The sequence below is a fragment of the Oculina patagonica genome, chromosome 4 (assembly GCF_052425735.1).
Source record: "Oculina patagonica isolate OP01 chromosome 4, crgOcupat, whole genome shotgun sequence".
Classification (NCBI taxonomy): Eukaryota; Metazoa; Cnidaria; class Anthozoa; order Scleractinia; family Oculinidae; genus Oculina; species Oculina patagonica.
This window is the reverse complement of record NC_135761.1, coordinates 11,020,001-11,034,889: the sequence shown is the minus strand read 5'-3', so window position 1 is coordinate 11,034,889 and position 14,889 is coordinate 11,020,001. Positions and strand designations below refer to the sequence as shown.

The 14,889-nt window shown below is 38.2% G+C and overlaps 1 pseudogene across 1 annotated transcript in view; it reads right to left on the bottom strand.

Annotated features, from left to right (window-relative positions):
• The window catches only part of LOC144651424 (uncharacterized), a 120,865-nt pseudogene extending 110,916 nt beyond the window's left edge, over nucleotides 1-9,949 (bottom strand). The window contains exon 1 of the transcript XR_013570313.1: nucleotides 9,926-9,949. The product of XR_013570313.1 is annotated as an uncharacterized LOC144651424 (transcript). The remainder of the gene's footprint in view (nucleotides 1-9,925) is intronic.
• Nucleotides 9,950-14,889: the final 4,940 nt, after the last annotated feature.

Sequence of the window (14,889 nt, the reverse complement as noted above, 5' to 3'; positions counted from 1 at the left end):
TCCAGTCTTGAAATGTTTTTGATACGTTTAGTTTCCCAGCTTGTAGAGAAATCTCTATAAGGACAAATGGTCAAACCTCATCTAATCAGATATTTTATGCCAAAGGCAAGAAGCATGAGTATCAAGATATAAACATGGAAAACAATCCTAGGTTGCTATCCCAAAACAAGATCTTTCTATACTTTTTTCAGTGCTCACCTCGCAGATAAACAAAGACCTTAAACCAAAACTTAGCACAATGGAAACATTGGGTATACAGTGTCTACTATGCATGCAGAGAGCACTGGATTTACAAGGTAAAAAGTCTACAAATACAAGGAAAAATGACAAACACCCAGGTAAAACAGACAAAAATAATAATATATTATTATGCAGCACTGGGTATGCAGAGAAAACAGAATAATTAGAGGCAACACTAGATATACAGGGAACATTAAATATACAGGGAACACTGGATATACAGGTAACACTGGATATACAGGGAACACTAGATATACTGGGAACATTGGATATACAGGGAACACTGGATATACAGGTAACACTAGATATACAGGGAACACTAGATATACAGGGAACATTGGATATACAGGAAGCACAAGAAATACAGGGAACATTGAATATACAGTGATCAGTGGCTATACAGGGAACACTAGATATACAGGAACACTAGATATACAGGGAACATTGGATATACAGGAAGCACAAGAAATACAGGGAACATTGGATATACAGGGAACACTGGATATACAGGGAACACTAGATATACAGGGAACATTGGATATACCGGAAGCACAAGAAAATAAGGGACCATTAGATATACAGTGAACACTGGATATACAGGGAACACTAGATATACAGGGAACACTAGATATACAGGGAACATTGGATATACAGGGAACACTGGATATACAGGGAACACCAGATATACAGGGAACACTAGATATACAGGGACCACTATATAAACTGGGAACATTGGATATACGGGGAACACTTGATATACTGGGAACATTGGATATACAGGGAACACTGGATATACAGGGAACATTGGAAATACAGGGAGCACAAGAAATACAGGGAACACTAGATATACAGGGAACACTAGATATACAGGGAACACTAGATATACCGGGACACAATAGATATACTGGGAACATTGGATATACAGGGAACACTTGATATAATGGGAACACTGGATATACAGGGATCACTAGATATACAGGGAACACTAGATATACAGGGAACACTAAATATACTGGGAACATTGGATATACAGGGAACACTTGATATACTGGGAACACTGGATATACAGGGAACATTGGAAATACAGGGAACACTAGATAAACTGGGAACATTGGATATACAGGGAACACTTGATATACAGGGTACTCTTGATATACAGGGAACACTGGATATACAGGGAACACTAGATATACAGGGAACATTGGATATACAGGGAACACTAGATATACAGGGCACACTTGATATACAGGGAACACTAGATATACAGGGAACACTAGATATACAGGGTACTCTTGATATACAGGGAACACTGGATATACAGGGAACACTAGATATACAGGGAGCACAAGAAATACAGGGAACATTGGAAATACAGGGAACACTAGATATACAGGGAACATTGGATATACAGGGAACACTAGATATACAGGGAACACTAGATATACAGGGAACATTGGATATACAGGGAACACTGGATATACAGGGAACACTGGATATACAGGGAACACTAGATATACAGGGAACACTAGGTAATTATACTGGGAACATTGGATATACAGGGAACACTTGATATACTGGGAACATTGGATATACAGGGAACACTGGAAATACCGGCAATACTGGATATACAGGGAACACTGGATATACAGGGAACATTGGAAATACAGGGAGCACAAGAAATGCAGGGAACATTGGATATACAGGGAACACTAGATATACAGGGAGCACTTGATATACAGGGAACACTAGATATACAGGGAACACTAGATATACAGGGAATACTGGATATACTGGGAACATTGGATATACAGGGAACACTAGATATACAGGGAACACTAGATATACCGGGACACAATAGATATACTGGGAACATTGAATATACAGGGAACACTTGATATACAAGCAACACTAGATATACAGGGAACACTAGATATACTGGGAATATTGGATATACAGGGAACACTTGATATACAGGGAACACTTGATATACTGGGAACACTAGATATACAGTGAACACTAGATATACAGGGAACACTTGATATACTGGGAACATTGGATATACAGGGAACACTAGATATACAGGGAACACTGGATATACAGGGAATACTAAATATACTGGGAACATTGGATATACAGGGAATACTGGATATACAGGGAACACTGGATATACAGGGAACACTAGATATACAGGGAACATTGGATATACAGGGAACACTAGATATACAGGGAACACTGGATATACAGGGAACACTAGATATACAGGGAACATTGGATATACAGGGAACACTGGATATACAGGGAACACTGGATATACAGGGAACACTAGATATACAGGGAACATTGGATATACAGGGAACACTGGATATACAGGTAACACTAGATATACAGGGAACACTGGATATACAGGGAACATTGGAAATACAGGGAGCACTGGATATACAGGTAACACTAGATATACAGGGAACACTGGATATACAGGGAACACTAGATATACAGGTAACACTAGATATACAGGGAACATTGGAAATACAGGGAACACTAGATATACAGGGAACACTAGATATACAGGGAACACTAGATATACAGGGAACATTGGATATACAGGGAACACTTGATATCCTGGGAACACTAGATATACAGGGAACATTGGATATACAGGAAGCACAAGAAATACAGGGAACATTGGATATACAGGGAACACTGGATATACAGGGAACACTAGATATACAGGGAACATTGGATATACCGGAAGCACAAGAAAATAAGGGACCATTAGATATACAGTGAACACTGGATATACAGGGAACACTAGATATACAGGGAACACTAGATATACAGGGAACATTGGATATACAGGGAACACTGGATATACAGGGAACACCAGATATACAGGGAACACTAGATATACAGGGACCACTATATAAACTGGGAACATTGGATATACGGGGAACACTTGATATACTGGGAACATTGGATATACAGGGAACACTGGATATACAGGGAACATTGGAAATACAGGGAGCACAAGAAATACAGGGAACACTAGATATACAGGGAACACTAGATATACAGGGAACACTAGATATACCGGGACACAATAGATATACTGGGAACATTGGATATACAGGGAACACTTGATATAATGGGAACACTGGATATACAGGGATCACTAGATATACAGGGAACACTAGATATACAGGGAACACTAAATATACTGGGAACATTGGATATACAGGGAACACTTGATATACTGGGAACACTGGATATACAGGGAACATTGGAAATACAGGGAACACTAGATAAACTGGGAACATTGGATATACAGGGAACACTTGATATACAGGGTACTCTTGATATACAGGGAACACTGGATATACAGGGAACACTAGATATACAGGGAACATTGGATATACAGGGAACACTAGATATACAGGGCACACTTGATATACAGGGAACACTAGATATACAGGGAACACTAGATATACAGGGTACTCTTGATATACAGGGAACACTGGATATACAGGGAACACTAGATATACAGGGAGCACAAGAAATACAGGGAACATTGGAAATACAGGGAACACTAGATATACAGGGAACATTGGATATACAGGGAACACTAGATATACAGGGAACACTAGATATACAGGGAACATTGGATATACAGGGAACACTGGATATACAGGGAACACTGGATATACAGGGAACACTAGATATACAGGGAACACTAGGTAATTATACTGGGAACATTGGATATACAGGGAACACTTGATATACTGGGAACATTGGATATACAGGGAACACTGGAAATACCGGCAATACTGGATATACAGGGAACACTGGATATACAGGGAACATTGGAAATACAGGGAGCACAAGAAATGCAGGGAACATTGGATATACAGGGAACACTAGATATACAGGGAGCACTTGATATACAGGGAACACTAGATATACAGGGAACACTAGATATACAGGGAATACTGGATATACTGGGAACATTGGATATACAGGGAACACTAGATATACAGGGAACACTAGATATACCGGGACACAATAGATATACTGGGAACATTGGATATACAGGGAACACTTGATATACAAGCAACACTAGATATACAGGGAACACTAGATATACTGGGAATATTGGATATACAGGGAACACTTGATATACAGGGAACACTTGATATACTGGGAACACTAGATATACAGTGAACACTAGATATACAGGGAACACTTGATATACTGGGAACATTGGATATACAGGGAACACTAGATATACAGGGAACACTGGATATACAGGGAATACTAGATATACTGGGAACATTGGATATACAGGGAATACTGGATATACAGGGAACACTGGATATACAGGGAACACTAGATATACAGGGAACATTGGATATACAGGGAACACTAGATATACAGGGAACACTGGATATACAGGGAACACTAGATATACAGGGAACATTGGATATACAGGGAGCACTGGATATACAGGGAACACTGGATATACAGGGAACACTAGATATACAGGGAACATTGGATATACAGGGAACACTGGATATACAGGTAACACTAGATATACAGGGAACACTGGATATACAGGGAACATTGGAAATACAGGGAGCACTGGATATACAGGTAACACTAGATATACAGGGAACACTGGATATACAGGGAACACTAGATATACAGGTAACACTAGATATACAGGGAACATTGGAAATACAGGGAACACTAGATATACAGGGAACACTAGATATACAGGGAACACTAGATATACAGGGAACATTGGATATACAGGGAACACTTGATATCCTGGGAACACTAGATATACAGGGAACATTGGATATACAGGAAGCACAAGAAATACAGGGAACATTGGATATACAGAGAACACTGGATATACAGGGAACACTAGATATACAGGGAACATTGGATATACCGGAAGCACAAGAAAATAAGGGACCATTAGATATACAGTGAACACTGGATATACAGGGAACACTAGATATACAGGGAACACTAGATATACAGGGAACATTGGATATACAAGGAACACTGGATATACAGGGAACACCAGATATACAGGGAACACTAGATATACAGGGACCACTAGATAAACTGGGAACATTGGATATACGGGGAACACTTGATATACTGGGAACATTGGATATACAGGGAACACTGGATATACAGGGAACATTGGAAATACAGGGAGCACAAGAAATACAGGGAACACTAGATATACAGGGAACACTAGATATACAGGGAACACTAGATATACCGGGACACAATAGATATACTGGGAACATTGGATATACAGGGAACACTTGATATAATGGGAACACTATATATACAGGGATCACTAGATATACAGGGAACACTAGATATACAGGGAACACTAAATATACTGGGAACATTGGATATACAGGGAACACTTGATATACTGGGAACACTGGATATACAGGGAACATTGGAAATACAGGGAGCACAAGAAATACAGGGAACATTGGAAATACAGGGAACACTAGATATACAGGGAACACTAGATATACAGGGAACACTAGATATACAGGGAACATTGGATATACAGGGAACACTAGATATACAGGGCACACTTGATATACAGGGAACATTAGATATACAGGGAACACTTGATATACTGGGAACATTGGAAAAAAGGGAACGCTAGATATACAGGGAACACTAGATATACAGGGAACACTAGATATACAGGGAACATTGGATATACAGGGAACACTGGATATACAGGGAACACTGGATATACAGGGAGCACAAGAAATACAGGGAACATTGGAAATACAGGGAACACTAGATATACAGGGAACACTAGATATACAGGGAACATTGGATATACAGGGAACACTAGATATACAGGGCACACTTGATATACAGGGAACACAAGAAATACAGGGAACATTGGAAATACAGGGAACACTAGATATACAGGGCACACTTGATATACAGGGTACTCTTGATATACAGGGAACACTGGATATACAGGGAACACTAGATATACAGGGAACATTGGATATACAGGGAACACTAGATATACAGGGCACACTTGATATACAGGGAACACTAGATATACAGGGAACACTAGATATACAGGGTACTCTTGATATACAGGGAACACTGGATATACAGGGAACACTAGATATACAGGGAGCACAAGAAATACAGGGAACATTGGAAATACAGGGAACACTAGATATACAGGGAAAATTGGATATACAGGGAACACTAGATATACAGGGAACACTAGATATACAGGGAACATTGGATATACAGGGAACACTGGATATACAGGGAACACTGGATATACAGGGAACAATAGATATACAGGGAACACTAGGTAATTATACTGGGAACATTGGATATACAGGGAACACTTGATATACTGGGAACATTGGATATACAGGGAACACTGGAAATACCGGCAATACTGGATATACAGGGAACACTGGATATACAGGGAACATTGGAAATACAGGGAGCACAAGAAATGCAGGGAACATTGGATATACAGGGAACACTAGATATACAGGGAGCACTTGATATACAGGGAACACTAGATATACAGGGAACACTAGATATACAGGGAATACTGGATATACTGGGAACATTGGATATACAGGGAACACTAGATATACAGGGAACACTAGATATACCGGGACACAATAGATATACTGGGAACATTGGATATACAGGGAACACTTGATATACAAGCAACACTAGATATACAGGGAACACTAGATATACTGGGAATATTGGATATACAGGGAACACTTGATATACAGGGAACACTTGATATACTGGGAACACTAGATATACAGTGAACACTAGATATACAGGGAACACTTGATATACTGGGAACATTGGATATACAGGGAACACTAGATATACAGGGAACACTGGATATACAGGGAATACTAGATATACTGGGAACATTGGATATACAGGGAATACTGGATATACAGGGAACACTGGATATACAGGGAACACTAGATATACAGGGAACATTGGATATACAGGGAACACTAGATATACAGGGAACACTGGATATACAGGGAACACTAGATATACAGGGAACATTGGATATACAGGGAACACTGGATATACAGGGAACACTGGATATACAGGGAACACTAGATATACAGGGAACATTGGATATACAGGGAACACTGGATATACAGGTAACACTAGATATACAGGGAACACTGGATATACAGGGAACATTGGAAATACAGGGAGCACTGGATATACAGGTAACACTAGATATACAGGGAACACTGGATATACAGGGAACACTAGATATACAGGTAACACTAGATATACAGGGAACATTGGAAATACAGGGAACACTAGATATACAGGGAACACTAGATATACAGGGAACACTAGATATACAGGGAACATTGGATATACAGGGAACACTTGATATACTGGGAACATTGGAAATACAGGGAACACTAGATATACAGGGAATACTAGATATACAGGGAACACTAGATATACTGGGAACACTAGATATACAGGGAACACTGGATATACAGGGAACACTAGATATACTGGGAACACTAGATATACTGGGAACATTGGAAATACAGGGAGCACAAGAAATACAGTAAACACTGGATATACAGGGAACAATATCTGTACAGGAAACACAAGATCGCTCGGATGTAAATGGATTCCAACTTGAATAATCAAGGCTTTTAAAGTTGTTTTCTCGCGCGTTTTCAAAAAATAGGTCACCAAGGGTGACATGAGTCTAATGCCGTATGGCATAGTGATACAGATTGCGCGGTTTTCGTAAGCCGGTTAAAATTGGTTAGAGGTTTGTGTTCGGGAGTTTAATTTAAAATGCTTATAGCAAGCTAGGGGCATCGTGGATGATTATGGATGAAAACGAAACAGTCATAAATGTTATATGCTTCACAAAATTTAAATTATGAACAGGAGTTGATGTTACTTCTTCCGTATTGTCTGTAAAAGCAGAAACGATTAAACATTTGGACAAGATTGCGTGACGATTTACAAAAAGCATGTTCATTACAACAAGGGTTGAAGAACTTCACATCGTTTTCTTTCAGATTTTTCACCATTTTGATGATGACTCTTGAAACAGATTTTGCAATAAAAGCACTTGAAATAGTGACTGTTACTCCATTGTACTGTAAGCACTTAGTGACAGATTTTCCTAAAAACGGGTGTAAATGCTCACGTCAATATAATGATGACCTTTTGAACGCTGGAAACTAGGCAATTATTATCGAGCTACCATACACAGGAGCGAAGACTGTTTATCATGATGTACAAATTTCGCGAATCATCACTTCCATATCAATGTAACCATTTTATGATTTTTCTAGCTGTAAGAAGAACTTAAGATCTCTGAGAGTCGTAAAAGCATGAAATTCGATTTCAGTGTAATACTGCAAAGCGGCCAAACAAACGCATTTTGATTTAGTCGCGTAACTTGATTTACATTTATCCATGTACATCTTTTATTTTTGAAGGTTTTTGTTTGCACTGTAAAGAAAAAATTGGTCAAAATTCGAATGACTTTAATACAAAAACCGAGGTAAAGTTTTCTATTTTTTAAAACAAAATAAATATTTGGTCGCATTGTGTAAATAAACGCGAGTCGCCGTCGAAATATTTTTTTCTCAAAGACGTCTTGCTTAAAGAAAACACAAGTGCTTAACTGAACTAAAAACGAAGATTTATTTTCACAAAAAGCTTACAAATGTCTTAACTGGAAAATCATTTCGTCCTGTTCAAGTGTTGAATAATCGTGACTTGAGAAAGAACTTTTAATTATGCGTGGGAACACGTGTCGCTGATTGGCTGTTTTTAATTGAAACTAATCGTGCGTGTCCGTACGGAGTCCGTTCTTGCAGCTGATCATTGTTTTCTACATTACAGCGAACGATTATCGATCCCGAACCATTCCCTTGGGATTGCTAACAGCTTTTTTCATATAACAAAGAGTCTAATGCGCATGCGCAAAGCGCACGCAAGCATTAGACTCAAAAATCAATTTTTATAGCCGTAGCTTAATTTCTATCCGCAAATGAAGGCAAGATTATGTTTTTCATAGGTTGATGCCTACCACTAATTTCAGAACAGTTAAGACCAAAAAAAAATGCAAAATCCCTGTGACGTAGTTTTAGGTTGACTGAGAACAGAAATAAAGAATACTCTTACCCGACTCTACGCTGATAGGGCGGAGTGCCAACAGCATCATAACACCTAAAATAAACTTGAAGTCCATAATTCTTCGTGTGGTATGAAAGTCTGCAAATGAAATAACATTAAAAAGCAGATAAAATATCAACCAGAGGTATTATTTTCTGAGCTATTAAAAATTGTGAACATGAATTTTTTTAACTTTTATTAGAAAATATCGAGAGGCAGTAACTAAGTGTATCCCTGTTTAACATGGAAATTTTTTCAAACGATTCTGACTCAAATAAAGATAATTTTATTTCCTTAACATGGAGTTTAAGATTCCTTAAAAGCCTTTCTTTCTACTTCCCCAAATGCCTGTTCGCATCAGGTAATGAGTGGGGCGTTTTCCTGGCTTTTTGAAATTTTCAGTTGCAAATGTAAAATACAAAAAAAACTTTGAATAGATATGTATATAACTTACCTTGCCAAGAACTCAGCGCCTGGGTTGTAAGAACGAAAGCAGAAACTAGAACATATAAGAAAACGGGATATCGAACACGTTATAATTAGATGCTGCATCAAAACGATTTTAAAAACAACAAGACAACTATACTTACTTCTTGCTGTTCAAAGCTGAATGAGTTCCTTCCTTGAATAATGATCGAATTTGTTCGCTAGAACGAGTTTTTTCCGTTTTAAATCTGTCCAATGGCATGAAGCCAAACATTCGTCTTTTGACTTGTTGTCACATTTTTCCCAGAAATAGCTCGCAGAGTTATCATCACGACAGATTTTCTGTGTGAGATTACACCTGAACAAAGATAAACGTCAAAAGACATTAGACCTAACAGATAGTGATACTCCTGGATACTAGATTGATTTATTCTAGTTTAACAATTATTTTAGAAGTTCTTGAGGAGATTTGGTGTGTTAACAACCGGACTACATTCTTTTCCATTATCTACAATGCTAAACATCGAAGTACGTTAAAGAAGACCAATTAATGGTAAAAAGAAAATGAAAAAGCCTCATAATTGCAAGAAACATCGCTATTGCCTTATTTGAGTGATAAATTAAACTGTCAAACTTTCCTTTAAAAACTTTGAGAATAATGCGCCTGTATTTATCGAGCAAAATTAGGCGCTAATTGCTTTTAACGATGAGTTTCAAAACAGGCTGTGTTTATATGCCTGGCTACACACAGTCTATATTTATCGAAACAAAAACAAAACTAGCACTTACACCAATACGTTATCACGATTCTCGCCTACAATATTTTTTCAAGGTGAAACTATTTTCAGCCCCTTTCTTAATTAGATTTGTGAGACCGAAAATCACACTAGCCTATATTATGTTATCTATTTTCTTCTTGTTGGCAATGGCGTTGGTTAGAATGTTTTGCTTAGTTCCATTAATATGTCAAACGGAATGTCATCTTTTTGGTTGCTGTCGTTGTGCATGAATTCAGCTGCAAGTTGTGACACCCTTTCCTTCTTGTGAATGTGAATTAGCACGTTTGCCCGAGTAAATTCTGTCATTGAGAACATATTATTAAGCATTAAATTTAGTTTTACGTTGGTTAGGAGATAAATTTTGTTATCTTATATGAACCAAGCACCGGCCGGTTTCCAGTGGGATGCTATTATTTCTAAGAAAACCAATATGAACAAGCGAAACACAGACTGATTCTTGGTCAGCTTGTAGTTAAAGGAGCAATGTCGCGGTATATCAAGTCACTTTTTTGATTCCTTTCAAATTGAAGGAAACTGGCCTCAAAATATATAATAGTTTTCTAACATAGAAAAACACTGAAACAAGTAATAAAAAGGCAAAAATAACCAAGAATGGTTTCGACTGATGAAAATTAAGACAAATAACGGAGGACAAATTTGCCATTTGTTAAAAATACAAATGTGTTGTCCGTGACGTAGCCCCCTTAAAAATTACATGTAATTGGAGCCTCAATTGGATGCACGAGTCCAGTACTACTAAAAACTAAATAACGAAAATAGATTACATAATGTTTTACTGACTTTGGCAACAAGCCATTTTAGCCTTGCATAGCTAGGTTTGCTCTTCTTGTTTCTTGTTTAAATCTCCAGTCTCGGTCTAAAATCACCTTAGAAGTCTCTGGTGGATCTTTGCACAGCAGCTGTGTGTCACTTGATCATGAATGTTTGAGTTCGTGCCATTTAAGTGTTTGTTTGTCACGTTAATACTTTTGGACTTTAAGTAGGCCATTATCTTCTGCTTGTTATTGGATTTAAGTATATTTGTTTAAGAGGAACAGCTGAGATCCACATTGTCTTTTTCCTCACGCTACAATCTTTACGGGCATTGCACAGAACAGTAGTTTGGGTTGTGAATCATTTTCAAAAAAAAAAAAAACGGAACGTTAAAACTGCAATTGTGTGGGGGGCTTGTATTGTGACCCGGAAGACAAAATTTGCAGCCAACTTTTTTTTGTTTGTTTCGTTTTCTGAGAAACGAAACGGTATTGTTTTGGATTCGATGCGAACTATTTACACAGTGGGGGCTACTATCCAATCAGAAGAACACTCGTAACCACAATGTCAACACGTTTTAACAAAGGCAAAAAGAGGGTAAAAACATGTTCTTAAAATATCGAAAAGATAATCGTCATGACGACAAAAAGAGATTGAGAATTATTACAAAGAGAAATATCTGACGACTGCAATCCTCTCACTGTCGTGACTTATCACTGTCACGCCAGTAAAAACTCTTAAAGACAATTTATTAACCAAATAAATGGTTTCATGCACCTTATGAAAATGAATCTGTTCGGGATTCCGGTCAGGTGGTGTAGCATTAACCCTCGTTATAAGGCAGAGAGGAGCTATCTTCAGCCTCTTGGCATCAAAGCATTCAAGGCGAAGTCAACATTTTACACCCTCTCTGTTTTCCACAGAAAAATATTATTAGCATGTGTTCAGGTATCCCCTCACCTTTGCTGGGAAAAGTTTCATTTAGACTGAACTTCATTTGAAAATAAACGGCCATCTCGGTGGCCAAAAGATGGCAGAATGTGTCACGTCATATCTCTTCCCAGCAAACCGAGCTCAACCAAGGCAATGGGCGCAGAATAGGAATATTTTCGTTGAGTAACGCATAAAGGAGCACAAAATAATCACTTTCGCGTTACGTAAATTTCCATGCCACTAAAAAAATCTCCAGTAATACCCAAGTATAACATAGAGAATACACAACAGCAACTTTATTACATCATTAAACGGAATAGCTTATTATGCACTATTTTAAATATTTTTATAAAAGAAAACGTTAATTTGTTCAAAAAAAAAAACAGCAAATAGTAAGATTTTAGACTATTTCATGGGACGTCTATATAGATTAAAATGCTGCAGCGATTTCATAAATGCTAGGATCAGAATAAATATTCTCCTTAGTATTGTTGTACATTCTGTGTTATGATCTTTGGGTGAATTTGGTTCGTAATCAAGACATCCTTCTTGAGGTCATACGTTTCTTTATTGTCTTGGCTTGTCAACTTGAATTTGCCATAAACAACAACGACAGATTATTATTATTATCCAACTCTGCTTCGTATAGTACAAATAAGTGAAAGAACGAGCAAAACGAGTACAATTATCTCACGATATTTGTACTCGACTCATTCCTCCCGACCGCGCGATAGATTAACAAACGTGGCAAGACAGGATTTTGGGGAAAGAAATCGTTGGATAAAGAAATTGGTTTGTAGTACCGCTGTACAATTTTTACTCGTCATTTGTATTTTCACTCCCAAAATACTGCAAGACTCGGAAAAATATGCAGCAATACAGTACAAACCCGCGAGTAAGAACCTAACATTTAAGAACCCGTTAGACTAAAATTTACAAATTAGACCCCATTTTTATAAGAACCTATTTAGCCTAAAATTTGGAAACAGGTTCTTTTTTTTCTAAAGTTGATTAAAAAAGGCTACCTTTGGGAAATAAGTTGGACAAAGCATTACTGTGCCTTTATATAACGTTATCTTCTAAATGATTAGTGCTTCATTTTTACATAAGCACTTAGTGGTATGCAAATTTTATACAAGGAATAGGCCGAATACCACCTGAAGCATATAAGCATCAATGTAAATTTTCTTCGAAAATAAGAACCTATTAAGAATCTAGATAGCCTAAATTTGTGTTAACTACTGTTAACTAGTATAGTTTTTACTATACTACACACTAAAGTGTCTAATAAGATATATGCATTTCTTTGTTGTTGTTGTTGTCGTTACGTTGTTACACTTGCTTTACTGATTAACTTATCGTTACTTCAAATAGGCAAAGGGGTGCGATAACAAGAATACGATAAAATATTTAGACGCAGCGGAGCGTTTTGAAACGTTGGGGGATAGGGGGGCTCATCGTACTCCAAGCCAAGCGCATACCTTCCCCCAGGGGGGGGGGGGAGGGGGAAATCCCCTACTCAAATTTTCCAGAAGGTCTTTAATAGTGTCCGGTGCGTAACTAGGATATTCAGACGATCCTGCTTCTTGGTGCTTTTTGGAAAAATCTTAATCGTCGGAGCGCATACAATGTACGCTCTGAAGTCGCCGATGCCACAGGTAATGTCAAATACAATCTTCTTAACAGATTGCGGACCTCTCCTAGTAGCGTTTTGGGGAACGCAGAGAGGAGTTTCGTTGAAAGTCACACAAAGTCATGCCACGCGACAAGCGCGATCCTGATGAAACGATTTGTGCAAAGATCACGAGACTGACTATCTATTTTGTGCTGTAATAGCGATACTTTTAGCACTGAAATATCGGGGGCTGAGCCCCCAAATATTTGCCGGTTTGGGGGGGGGGGGTTCTTTCCCCCTCCCTGCTCCGCCGACTAAGCAATTAATATTCCTTACTTGGAAACATTCCTCATTGCAATTCAGTGTAACCAAAGAGACGAAATACGGGCAAAATGTAAAACGAAACACAAAAATTACTTCTGATAACTTTATAGCCTTCTTGCACTTGTGCTTCTGCTCTTTGTATGTGTTTACGTTGGCTTCTAGAACATGTAAGAATCGTCGTTCCCTTTCGTGTTTTCCAAGTATTTAATGGGTACATAACGGAGCAGTTGGTTCCCTAACCGTTTCTACTTTACTTTTCAGGCATTTAATGTTCCATCGTAAGGAGGTATTTACTTCCTTCCCGTTCGACCCGGAGTCCAACGCACTAACTATTAGGCCAACGCACCTCCCACAATTATATAATAACCTGAATTCTACGCGCATTTTGATTGGTTCTTACTTATGATCTATCAGAGTACAGACACATGGATGACGTCACGCGGTGGTGTGACTCGCGCGCGTGATTAGAGTTCATAGTCCAGATCAGAGTTGTCGGCAAAGTTTTTCAAACTTGCGAGGCCACAACAAAGCAAAAAAAGTTCAGCTTAATTACAAACGTCCAGTGAG